Raw genomic sequence first — 13,484 nt, forward strand, 5'->3', positions numbered from 1 at the left:
CAGCGAGACCAGCGTGGGACAAACGCTTCAACTGGTGGGGGTTGGGGACCCCTACCAGCCAAACCAGGGGCCCCAGAGCCAATTTGGGGGGGGGGGGTCCAGGCCCCCATGGCCCCGCATAACTACGCCACTGCTACAGCGCAGACCTATTTCAGATCTGAAGCTTTAATGGGTATTAATCATCTGCTTCAAATGCCATTTTTAAATTAAAGTACGTAGAACCACAAAGTTTTTGGAAAACAATACTGTGACCGCTTCACTTATCTGATAATGCAGAACACAGCGAGGTGCTGTGATTTGCATTATCAGATAGCTGAAATGGTTCCTGTGTTGTTTTCCAAAAACTTGTGGTTCTAAGGGCCTCTTTTACAAAGCCGTGCTCCAGTTCTTGGTGCAGCAAATGAGAGGAAGCCCATTCAATTCTTATGGACTTCCTCTCATTTGCCACGTGGGAATCGGTAGCACGGCTTTAAAAAAAAGACATTTGAGGAGGAAGTGACATCACAGTACTGGATGGCTGATTGAGATCGTAGCTCCGACCCATTCCTACTTTTATAAGCTGAAATCGCCATCATTCACCCTGTAATTTGTTTACCTGCATCCAGCCTGAGAGACCAGAGCACGACAAGTAGTGTCATGTTGGCGGCTAGAAAGAACGGAGGTCAATATTTCATGCTCATTCTTCTTGATCTTTCCGCTGCTTTTGACACTGTCAATCACAGCATACTCCTCGATACCCTGTCCTCACTTGGATTCCAGGGCTCTGTCCTTTCCTGGTTCTCTTCCTACCTCTCCCTCCGCACCTTTAGTGTTCACTCTGGTGGATCCTCTTCTACTTCTATCCCTCTGCCTGTCGGTGTACCTCAGGGTTCTGTTCTTGGTCCCCTCCTCTTTTCTATCTACACTTCTTCCCTTGGTTCATTAATCTCATCCCATGACTTTTCCTATCATCTCTATGCTGATGACTCCCAAATCTATCTTTCTACCCCCTGATATCTCACCTTGCATCCAAACCAAAGTTTCAGCGTGCTTGTCTGATATTGCTGTCTGGATGTCTCAACGCCACCTGAAATTAAATATGACCAAAAACGAGCTTCTCATTTTCCCCCCCCAAACCCGCTCCCCCCGTTTTCTATTCTGTTGATGGCTCTCTCATTCTCCCTGTCTCCTCAGCTTGAAACCTTGGGGTTATCTTTGACTCTTCTCTCTCCTTCTCTGCTCATATCCAGCAGATCGCCAAGACCTGTCGTTTCTTTCTTTACAACAACCGTAAAATCCGCCCCTTTCTTTCTGAGCACTCTACCAAAACCCTCATCCACACCCTTGTCACCTCTCGTTTGGACTACTGCAATCTGCTTCTTGCTGGCCTCCCACTTAGTCACCTCTCCCCTCTCCAGTCGGTTCAAAACTCTGCTGCCCGTCTCGTCTTCCGCCAGGGCGCTTTACTCATACTACCATAGGCGGTCAGTGGCCCAACTGTTTGGGGAGGCTAAAGGGGGCGGGGTTTATATATTTATATAAGTTTATACATTAATTGATTTGATTTGCTTACTTTATTTTTGTCTATTAGATTGTAAGCTCTTTGAGCAGGGACTGTCTTTCTTCTATGTTTGTGCAGCGCTGTGTACGCCTTGTAGCGCTATAGAAATGCTAAATAGTAGTAGTAGTAGTAATATATTATTGTTTCTTGATAAACAATGGAAGTATACATTTGCTTGCCAATCTCCTGTATTGAGGCTATTTTGTTGTTGTATAATGTAGCTTGCAACTGGGAAGTTTGTTTGGAACGGTAATGAGTACCTGTACTGTGTATCTTCCTATATGTTGTATTTCTCAATACTTAATAAAGACTTATAAACAAAAATTTTTTAAAAAGACATTTGAGGTTATTGGATCTGGAATAGTTGTGCGCTATAGGAGATCCAATAGCCTATTTCATAGTAATATATGATGCCTCTTTGTCTGCAAAATTACATATAAATCAGTCTAAAGGTGATAAGGCTGATATGTAAAGGTTATTGTGACTTAATGCATATAAAGTATTTATTGTTACATTGTTACCACGTTGTTCACTCCTGTATTCTTTGTCAGAAACCCAACTACTAGCAATATTCCATGCTACCAATCCCAGGGCAAGCAGTGGATTCCCCATGTCCATCTCAATAACGAACTATGGACTTTTCCTCCAGGAACTTGTCCAAACCTTTTTTAAACTCAGATACACTAACTGCTGTTACCAAATCCTCCGGTAATGAGTTCCAGAGCGTAATTGTTCTTTGAGTGAAAAAATATTTCCTCCTATTTGCCTTAAAAGTATTTCCATGTAACTTCATTTAGTGTCCCCTTGGTCTTTGTACTAGTTGAAAGAATGAAAAATTTATTCACTTTTACCCATTCTACACCACTTTGGATTTTTCAGACCTTGATCATATCTCCCCTCAGCCTTCTCTTTTCCAAGCTGAAGAGCCCTAAATTCTTTAGCCTTTCCTATTATGGGAGGAGTTCCATTCCCTTTATCGTTTTGGTCGCTCTTCATTGAACCTTTTCCAATTCTGCTATACCTTTTTTGAGATAATGCAACCAGAACTAAACGTGAGGTCACACCATGGAGCAGTACAGGCATTCCTTTCCTAATAATTCCTAGCATCCTGTTTGCCAGTGACAGTATCTTTTGGCCCTTTCCAAAATTTGTAATCTCAGTTGCCTAGCTATGGTTCTGAGGTGATATAAATATTAACACACCGAGGTTGCAGACTAAAGACTCTACAAGCTAGCCATGCAGCCATTTCTGAAATATGCCTGTAGGGTAAGGCAAACCTATAGAGTGAAGGCGGCAGTTGTACCCTGTCCTGCAGCGTGTCTCGTCCCTGGGACTGGACTGCAGATTCTCTGCTAGCTGAAATTCCACGGTCCCCTCATAGCTCCTGTTACACAGAACCATTTTAAAGCCTGCAGAGAGGAAGGAAAAAAAACACATTACAAGGGAACCAGTGCAGGGATGGAACCAGGGGCGTAGGTAGGTGGGGCCATGGGGGCATGGGCCCCCCACAGATTTAGCCCTGGCCCCCTCTATTTTCGACTCCCCCCCCCCCCGCCGCCAACCCTCCACGCCACTTTTGCCCCCCCCCCTCCCGCCACCAGTTACCTTTGCTGGTGAGAGTCCCCAGCCCCGCCAGCCAGTCACAGGGGAGAGGCAGCAGCGCTGGGAGGGGCAGCAGCGCTGGGGGGGGGCTAAAATGTGCCCCCTCACCTCGGGCTCTGGACCCCCCTCCGGCTGAGGTCTGGCTGCGCCCCTGGATGGAACAGCATAAGCCTTGAGAGCACAAGGAGGAAATGACAAATACCAAACCTGAATAATTGTATCTAAAAGGGCCCATCCATCGGTACTGGTCACTGTCAGCAAGAACATCACCATAGAATCCGTAGCCAATCAGAGAAACAGAGTATTTTAGTAGGGTTCCCTCATGATAAACAGCACAAACATCCAGGGGCTGAGTGTCACCTGAGAGCAGATAAGTTATGTCAAGCACATGTACCTGAACTCCAGCTGGCACCAGCAAACACCAAAACTATATATCAACCACAGGGACCTCTCAGCGTGGACACCAAGCATTACCCAGCTGGGGACACTAACTACTCAGCACCTTAGAAAGCAGCAGGGGCCTTTTAAAGTCGTCAAACTACTGTGCCAAGGGAGTGGATCCCCTCTCAAATCCTTACAGAAAAGAAGATTGAAAACAGGGTGGCTGTGAAGATGGTATGACCCAGTTAAATGAGAAATGAGTTTTATACAGTATTCAGTGTACAGGCGCTGTACAGGCATTTACAGAAGGACTGGAGGACTTACCTACAATGATATGAAGAGCAGATGTAATGGGATCATTGGTACCCACAGTGGCAAAGCAAATACAGTCTGTGGAACCTGCAATAAAGCAATGAGACACAGTAAGAGATGTATGCAGACACAGAGAAAATACCAAAGTAACAATGCTAATCAGAAACTCACTCAGCAATGTCCAAACCCAGTTCAAAAAAGAATAAGAAAATAATTCTCTGTACTTCGGCACTAAAGAGAAGTGGTGGGGAAAAGAGCTCAGATACCTGTGACAACTGCTTGCAGCGTCAAAGTCACAGTGCTAGCTTCTATCATTGGTCATAAAAACCCCCAGCCACACAAGGCTAGAAGTGCAGTGCTTAACAAATTGGATACGTCCTAGATAGTGAGACATCCAGCAGATATTTGCTCCGGAGTTTGGACTAGTTAAGACCTGTAATAGATATTGCTAGTATAATTACCATGAAATAAGTAGATAAAGGTAAAGGAGTAAAATAAAGGGGAGGTTGGGGGGGGGGGGAAGGGGGAGGAAAGGATGTAAAATAATGATGATGTTAGACTAGATGCATATGTACAATTATGACATGACTGAATGTTTACAAAATGTTTGACTTTATTGGTTTTGTTTGACGTGGTACATCATCAATAAAAACCATTGAAATATAAAAACCCCCAGCCACTCCAAAAAAACAACATTTAGTAATGCAGAAACGTCCTTAACTGTGAAAATAGTGTGACAAATCCATGCAACCTAAAGTTGAGCTTAGCTTTATAGGACAGTGCAGGGCACTGGGATGATGATTTTACTGCCCTGCACTGCCCTATAAAGCTAAGTTTTTTTTATTTATTTATTTTTATTTTATTTATCATTTTACTTAATTACATTCACATTTATCACATAAATGTAAGGAAATACAGAAATTAATATAAAAAGGAAAACATTTTATCTCAACAATATATATTTACATAATTGTCCACAATTGGAAGATCCAAGATCAGGAAAACAATCTTAAAGAAAATAAGAAAAACTCAAAATGGTTAATCTTACACTTTACATTTTCTGAGGGAGGAAGGTTAATCGGTTATTGCAGCCGGTACAGTGGTAACTGAAGGAAGTTGCTGCAGAGGATTCTTCATCTGTTTCCACAAACTCTTATAATTTCTTAGGTTCAAACAAATAAGTAATAAGGAAATAAAACACTTAACAAGGGAATCGCGCTAGGAAGGTCCCACCTAAGGCAATGATTCCTGGCTTAAAAACCAAGACCTCACACCTCCCAGTCTGCGATTCCCTTGATGTGTCAGGAAATATATACATCTTTGAACCCAAAAAACTATCAACCATGTATCGGAAATACAATTTCAAAACATTGTTCCTATCTAAATCAAAGACGAAAGTCACTAAAATAACTCTATCTATAACTTCTGAATTTTCCAAAATGTCAGTTAAACTTACATCTCTTTTCTCTGATAAAGAAGATTTTACAGGAAATATAATTTTAGTCACCAAAAGGTGGCTATCAGAAGATATTAGCAAAGTATCAGAGAAATATTTCTTCAAGAATTCAATAGCTGATACATAGGATATTATAGGTAAATTTATCATTCTCAAGTTATTTTCCCTTAATTGGTTCTCCAGAAATTCCAATTTTTACAAGAAAGATAACTATTCTTCATTACCAAATTATCTGATTTTCATAGAGAAGCCATTTCCGTAATCAAAGTCTCTATTTTTATATCTTGGACTTCCACTTTGTTAGATAAGTATTAATATAAATTCTTTAACTCACATAGTGAAAAATTTTAAACATCTGAAGAAGAGAGTTATTCACATTCTGCTGCAGTTCCTATAGTATGTCCATTATGACATTATTGGTTTCACCAAGTCCAATTTCTAAACAGAAACCGCTCCAGATATCTTCGGGGCGAAGAGCTCACTCTCCAATCCCCCAGTTGGTTTATTATCCGAGTCGATGCTGCGCCAGGACCTCCTCGGGTCACATGAAAATCCTAACCCACTTCGGGCGTTTCCATTATTGACCTCCATAGCAAAGCATTACTATTTCCAGGTCTTGGAGGGGTCGTGCCAACAGGGGGACTCAAAGTCACTCCCTCCACTGAGATTCGGCAATAAAGCCTTGCTGTTCCCCGAAGCAAGAACCGATATCCCAGACGTTATGACCCCGAATCTCTCCAAAATAGACTGAGAAGTGGTGGGAACCCCAGCTGTGTTTGAGGAGGACAGCACCACGGCTTTGCCTTTTCTCTTCCAAATTCTCTGGGGAGCCCGCCCTCTTCTTCAGGCATTCTGGTGTAAAACAGGAACTCAACTAGCGTACGTCCTCTCTCAACACCATCTTGGATCCTCCAGGTTGGGACACTCTTTGTCTGGTTTCTCCTCAGAGGCCTGTCTGATATGGGTAACCCTACAGCATAGCCCTCTTGAGTCATTGAAACACAGAAGCCCCTCCACCCCCTATAAAGCTAAGTTGAACTTGTAGTTGCATGGATTTGTCACACTATTTTCACAGTTAAGGACGTTTCTGCATTACTAAATGTTGTTTTTTTGGAGTGGCTGGGGGTTTTTATGACCAATGATAGAAGCTAGCACTGTGACTTTGACGCTGCAAGCAGTTGTCACAGGTATCTGAGCTCTTTTCCCCCACCACTCCTCTTTAGTGCTGAAGTACAGAGAATTATTTTCTCACTCTACTTTTTGAACTGGGTTTGGTCATAGTCAGAGACCAATATATCTCACACACAATAACCCGAATAATCCTCCATCACTGGATACAAGTGTGGCAGAGACCTACACACACCAAGACATATGCAGAAATTGAAAGACACACCTTCACCCATAGACACGAAGGGATTTACATATCACACAGGCACACACAGTGGCAGAACACTACAGACCTCATATATGCTGACACACTCAAACACACACACACTGGGGGGCAATAATTCACTAAGTGGGCCCCCCTTTTAGATGTCCCTATGCCGTATTGTGAGAGGCCAGATTACATTCTAGAATACTGGCGTAACCTAGCATTGGTGCATTTACATCAGCCACAGATCTGCTGTAATTGAGGTCAAGTAAATGCAACCAAGGGCACACAGAAAAAACTTGCAGTATGGCGTAAACTGCACATATAAATGGCAGCTCCGCCTATGCCCCTCCCATCTTAATGCTTCCCTTGCATTTATGTGCACCTTTACAGAACAGTGTCTAGGTGAGTTTCTGCTATGGGTAAAAGCGGAAATACTTTTAAAACAAATAGGAGGAAATATTTTTTTTTCACTCAAAGAATAGTTAAGCTCTGGAACTTGTTGCCGGACGATATGGTAATAGCGGTTAGCGTATCTGGGTTTATAAAAGGTTTGGACAAGCTCCTGGAGGAAAAGTCCATAGTCTGAGATGGACATGGGGGAAGCCACTGCTTACCCCTGGGATCGGTAGCATGGAATGTTGCTACTATTTGGATTTCTGCCAAGTACTTGTGACCTGGATTGACCACTGTTGGAAGCAGGATACTGGGCTAGATGACCCATTGGTCTGACCCAGTATGGCTATTCTGAAGTGAGCACTTTCTGCACAAGTGCTGGTATACTGTACATTTACATGCACAACTGTCACATAATGCAGGTGCCCAGTTATAACATTACTCTTATTCTACCGCACACATTCCTACCCTCTCCCCCAAAATTGAGATACTACATTATGATGGTCAGTATTCAAAAGATTTACCCAGCTGTTAATGGCCAGTAAATGAATCTGTTTAAAAAGTGATCCCTTTAACCAAATCAATTTGTGCAGGTAAAATGTGTGTAAATCCTTAGGAGATGTTGGAACACAAATATGTTGATTGCTACTAGGCTGATGCCTAGACAGCCTTGGGGTGCTCAACACCTACTGGCACCCACAGAGCTGGCTCCTATGCATCTAACAGGAGCCCAATACTCACTCATGACATCAAACTAACACACAGTGGCGTTCCTAGGGGGGCTGACACCCGGGATGGATCGCCGATGCGCCCCGCCCCCCGGGTGAAGCGCGACCCCCCCCCCGTGACAGGACACCCCCCCGGCGAAAGACTCCCCCCGGGTGCACGCCGCTGGGGGGGGGGGGGGTGCCGCGCGCCTGTCCGCTTCGATCGGTTCCATGCTCCCTCTGCCCCGGAACAGGAAGTAACCTGTTCCGGGGCAGAGGGAGCACAGAACGAACGTAGCGGACAGGTGTGCGACACCCCCCCCCCCCCAGCGGCGTGCACCCGGGGCGGACCGCCCCCACTGCCCCCCCCCTTGGTACACCACTGCTAACACACACAAAAACATCTTAATACATAGTTAAGGGGCTAGGAGGAAATGAAACATGTAGTTACACTTGCCTGGCTTGTTCTGTCCTCTGACAGCCTTGGACTGGTTTATAATGTGATCCTAAAATGTGTTTAATGCCTTTACTGTTATTCTCATTTCTAAGGACTTTCATGGCTGCAGTTCTCTCTGCAAAGATACATGAGCAATGCATTGTGTGTAATGTAGTTCACAGGTAAATGCAGCCACACTTGCCTGTCTGTATAAGAACTGTTACCATTCATTGCGCTGCTGCCTAAGACCTCCTCTCTTTCTCAGCCAAGCTTGGCTCCTTTGTCTATCTGCTATCATTTCCTGGTCATTCTTACTATCTCTGTCCTGAGAGGTCAGCCAGGTATGACCTTTCCCTCCAATCGAGGGTCGTCCTCTTCGACCTCCCTTGCCACCTTATGGCAGGCTCTGTCCCGATTGGTCTTTTCCTCCTCCTCCATGGCAGGGGCGTAGCTACGGGTGGGCCTGGGTGGGCCCAGGCCCACCCAATTTCAGTCCAGGCCCGCCCAGCGCCAGCCCCAGCACCCATTGCCGGCCACTGCTGCTTTTCCTGTTGAGCAGCAGGGCCGGCGCTACAAAAAGAAGAAGCGCTAGCGGCGCTAAGGACGAGAAATGTTTAAAAAAAAAAAAAAAGCGCGGCACCGGCAGGCACTGTCTCGGCAGCCTTGAGGCATTGGCTGCTGGCTCGCAGGCTCCTCCCGTCTGCGGGAGGAGCCTGCGAGCCAGCAGCCAATGCCTCAGCAGCCCAATGCCTCAAGGCTGCTGCTGCCGAGACAGTGCCTACCGGTGCCGCGCTTTTTTTTTTTTTTTTTAAACATTTCTCGTCCTTAGCGCCGTTAGCGCTTCTTCTTTTTGTAGCGCCGGCCCTGCTGCTCAACAGGAAAAGCAGCAGTGGCCGGCAATGGGGGCTGGCGCTGGCATGCAGGGCGGGCCTCGTCGAAGAAAAGAGGGAAAACATGGAAGGATGGGGAGAAAAAGAGGGAAAACAGATGGAAGGATGGGGAGAAAGAGGGAAAACATGGAAGGATGGGGAGAAAAGAGGGAAAACAGATGGAAGGATGGCAGAGAATGAGGGAAAACATGGAAGGATGGGGAGAAAGAGGGAAACATGGAAGGATGGGGAGAATGAGGGAAAACAGATGGAAGGATGCCAGAGAATGAGGGAAAACATGGAAGGATGGGGAGAAAGAGGGAAAACATGGAAGGATGGGGAGAAAAGAGGGAAAACAGATGGAAGGATGGGGAGAGAGAAGGAAAACGGATGGATGGGGAGAGAGACTCTGGATGGAAGGATGGGGAGAGAAAGGGGAGAGACTGGAAGGATGCAGAGAAAGGTGAGAGACTGGAAGGATGTGGAGAGAGAAGGGACACTGAACAGAAAAGGGTAGAGTGATACAGAGACACTGGTTAGAAAGAGGGAGAGAGACATTAGATGGAATGATCAGGAGAGAGGATAGATGGATGGAAGGATGGGGAGAGAAAGAGGGAAGACGCTGGATGGAAGGGTAGGGAGAAAGGTGACACTGGACGGAAGGATGCAGAAAGAAAGAGGGGAGACTATTGGAAGGATGGGGAGAGAGAGGGAGACTGGAAGGATGGGGAGAGAAAGAAGAGAGCTGCTGGATGGAAAAGGAGAGTAGTGAAAGACTGGAGAATAAGAGGAAGGGGCATGGGGAGAACAAGGGTGAGAAAAAGATGAAAAGCCATAAGTAGATGAAGGAAATTAAAGAATGGATAGTAAGAATGAATTAAATCAGGACAGAGAGAGAGAGGCAGAAAAATATTGAAGAAAGCAAAGAAAAAGGAGAGAAAAATGAGAAATGGCCAGGAAAACCGTGGCAGAAGAGTTAAGCGAAAACGAAGGAAAGCAGAATCTAGAGACTGGGAGCGACACAATGAGAAAAAGTAAATGGCCATACAGAAAGGTAAAGAAAATAATTTTATTTTTAATTTAGGATAAAGTAATATGGTACCTGTGTTAATGAAGTTTCAGAGACCAATACTTCCTTCCTTAGGTCAGGCGAGGATACCGTAACAGCATTATACTGACCTGAGGCAGGAGGTTTTGGCCTCTGAAAGCTCACTGAAAAGGGTGTTAGGCTATTAAATAAATTTTCTGAAATCTGATGCACTGAAAAGCAGCACTTTACCCTGTGTGACAAATGCATCTGATTAGCGTGACTAAATTTTGCTGGGGGAGGGGGGTAGAGAGAAAATTTTGTGCCCACCCACTTTGGGTTCAGGCCCATCCAAAATTGGCAGTCTGGCTACGCCACTGCTCCATGGGCTTGCGAGCCTTATTGACCTGGCTGTCCCTCTGGCCATGAGGCATTCACCATCTTGCGTCACACCAGCACTTGTCCTGCTTCCAACTCCCTGGAATGAACTTGTTTTTTTTACCTTGAGCACATCTTTCTAATAAGATATCGCACCCTCCAGTCACCGAGCTCTGAGATACTTCTATCTGCTCAACTATTTCTCACCTCCAACCACTGAAACAGCTCTCAGAATTACGGAGTCTCTGTGCCCTGGGGCAGCACTTCTGAACATCTGACTGTGAGTAAATTATCTGTGATTTATTCAATAAAAGAGACTTCAGGTGTGTCTGGTGTGCCAAGGTTATACTCCAAGATATCAAGACTTTACAGTAGCAAGTCTTTGAGGATCTTGACATAGCTAGTTGTGCAGTTCAGTTGCCGGCTAAATCTACCTACTCAAACTTTGTGCAGCAAGTAATACTGAGCATCATAATAAAAGCCTGCTCTAGGAATTCCTCTGACCTGACCTGGGTTTATTTTATGTGGCATGACACTTTCTATACACATACCCTCTTTCAGCAAGCATTCCTGTTTGGTTCTTGTGTTTATTTAAATCTTTACAGTATGAGTGGAGGAGTAGCCTAGTGGTTAGTGCAGCAGACCTTGATCCTGGGGAACTGGGTTTGATTCCCACTGCAGCTCCGTGTGACTCTGGGCAAAGTCACTTAACCCTCCATTGCCCCAGATACAAAATAAGTACCTGTATACAGCATGTAAACCTCTTTGGATGAAACCACAGAAAGGCAGTATATCAAGTCCGATTTCTATCACAAGGCACGTCATATGATTTTTGGTGCAGACTCTACACCATTTTAGAAGTTTTTCTTTTAACTGCCTTGACCCTGTCTATATCCTTGTGAACAACACAATATTTCGGAGGTCTCTATATAGGGATTAATGTCACTAATTTTTCTGCTGGTTATGCCACTAGCCATCTTACTACCTCTCCTACACTGAACACTTCCTGATTATAATATTTCTGTAGCCTAAGGGCTCTCTTTCTTCTCTTACAGGCAGATGATCAAAAGCAAACGCCGGCGCTAGAGGCTGTTAGCACCATACTAGCGCCGGCATTTGCTACCGTCCCATGATCAGAGCCCTCGAGCTTGTGAAACAACGTGCTTGAGGGCTATTAGCACAAGTAGCATGCAAATGCATGCTAAACAGGGCTCTTAGCGCAAGTAGCCTGCAAATGCATGCTAATCAGCGCTTAACGCATTCATCCCCAATGATCAGCGTCCAGCGCGCCAAAGATTGGGTCACTGGCCGCGACAAACCCTACACCAGCTCCGAGCTGGCGTTATGGTTTGCAGATCATTGGGGAGGAATGGTGAGCCCTGTCCAGCATGCATTTGCATGCTGGTAGGCCCCCATTCCCCCCTACAGCAAATCTGCCAGCAAGGGCAGTTGAGGACGTGCAAAATTTGGACGTGTCTGTAACGGGGCAGTTGAGGACGTCTTTCTCATAGAAATATCCAATTTTGGACGTCCTTAACTGCCCATTGCAGAAACATCCAAATTTTGCACGTCCTCAACTGCCCTGTCGCTATTCCTCCAACACCCCCTTGAAATTTGGCCGTCCCTGCAACTGGTCAGTTGAGGACGTCCATCTTCCAATTTAAAAATGGGCGTCCTTCTCTTTTCATTGGTCTCCAGCCCAGACCTGTCAAACAAGTGCGGGAGGATTGTGCTGAGCGCATGCTCAGGCACAATTCTCCCGCATTTCTACCCCATAATCAGAGATAATTGTGCTGCTTAAATTTGCATGCATTATCTCTGATCATAGGTCTAATAGCGCCCTGCGCTGTTCCAGCGCTATTTTAGAGTGCTGTTTGGAACAGCATGGGGCTTTTGATCATCTGCCTGTTAGTGCATAGCAGCAGCTTATCCACCATTGTGTACTGCTCCCTCAGATTTCTGTACCCCATGTGCATGATCCCACTCCTTGGTTTCATCAAATCTCAATTGCCCAGTACTTGACCTTTCATTGAGGTTTTTCAGATCACTCTCATTGTGTTCAGTTCCTCAGGGATGTTCACTCTGTTGTAGATCTTAATGTCATCTGGAAAACAGCAAACCCTTCCTTCTAACCCCTGCACGATATTGCTCACAAGGAATTGAACAGAAATAACCCCAGAATTGATTAGTGAGGCATGTCACTAATTACAACTTTTTCTTCTGAGTGAATTTCATTTACTAATTCTCTTTGTTACTCAACTAGCTGTTAATGTAGTCCATCAACTCAAGCCCCCCCCCCCCCCACCCATGTGGGACAGTATCAAACATTTTGCTAAAATTCAAGTAATCAACATACCATACACAGCCCTGATCTAATTCTTTGGTCATCTAATCAATAAAATTGAGCAAATAAGTCTTATATGTATATACACACTTACAGTCATGCCTACAGCCCGATTCATTCCCAGATATTTGAGCCTCTGAAAGGTCCGTAGCAGCCAGAAATTGAGTTGGACCAAGCGGACATTGGTTATTAGTTTATCTACTGCTGTACCTCACTTCCTAGTAAAACAGGTCATAAATTCTCAAATCTATGTTAAAGCTTTTTCCATGTGTAAATGGGGCAGCATTAACCATTTGGTGAACCCTACACAAAACAAGCACGTTGATCCCCCCCCACCCCACATTGTAATATAAATACACTAGTAAAAAAGCCCCGTTTCTGATGCAAACCGGGGGGGGGGGGGGGGGGGGGGGGCTAGCAAGGTTTTCTTCAGAGTGTGCATGTGGGAGTGTCCCTGCCCTCTGCCCTCTCTCCCTCCCCCTCCCCCCTCCGAGTCCAGTCCTTCAGTGTTAAGTTTCCTGCTGTGCTGTGTTTGTGTTACAGAGAGAGTGAGGGCGTCTCTGTCCCCTCCCCCCTCAGAGTCCTTCACTGTTAGAGAGAGGGATTTCGTGCTGTGCTGTTTTCCTTCACTCATGGGGAAACCGGATATCTCTGGCACTTCACA

The 13,484-nt window shown here is 45.2% G+C and overlaps 1 pseudogene; it reads right to left on the minus strand.

The window, feature by feature from the left end:
* Positions 1 to 13,484, minus strand: part of LOC115463582 — a 100,714-nt pseudogene that overhangs the window by 4,850 nt on the left and 82,380 nt on the right.

Source organism: Microcaecilia unicolor, chromosome 2 (genome assembly GCF_901765095.1).
Source record: "Microcaecilia unicolor chromosome 2, aMicUni1.1, whole genome shotgun sequence".
Lineage (NCBI taxonomy): Eukaryota > Metazoa > Chordata > Amphibia > Gymnophiona > Siphonopidae > Microcaecilia > Microcaecilia unicolor.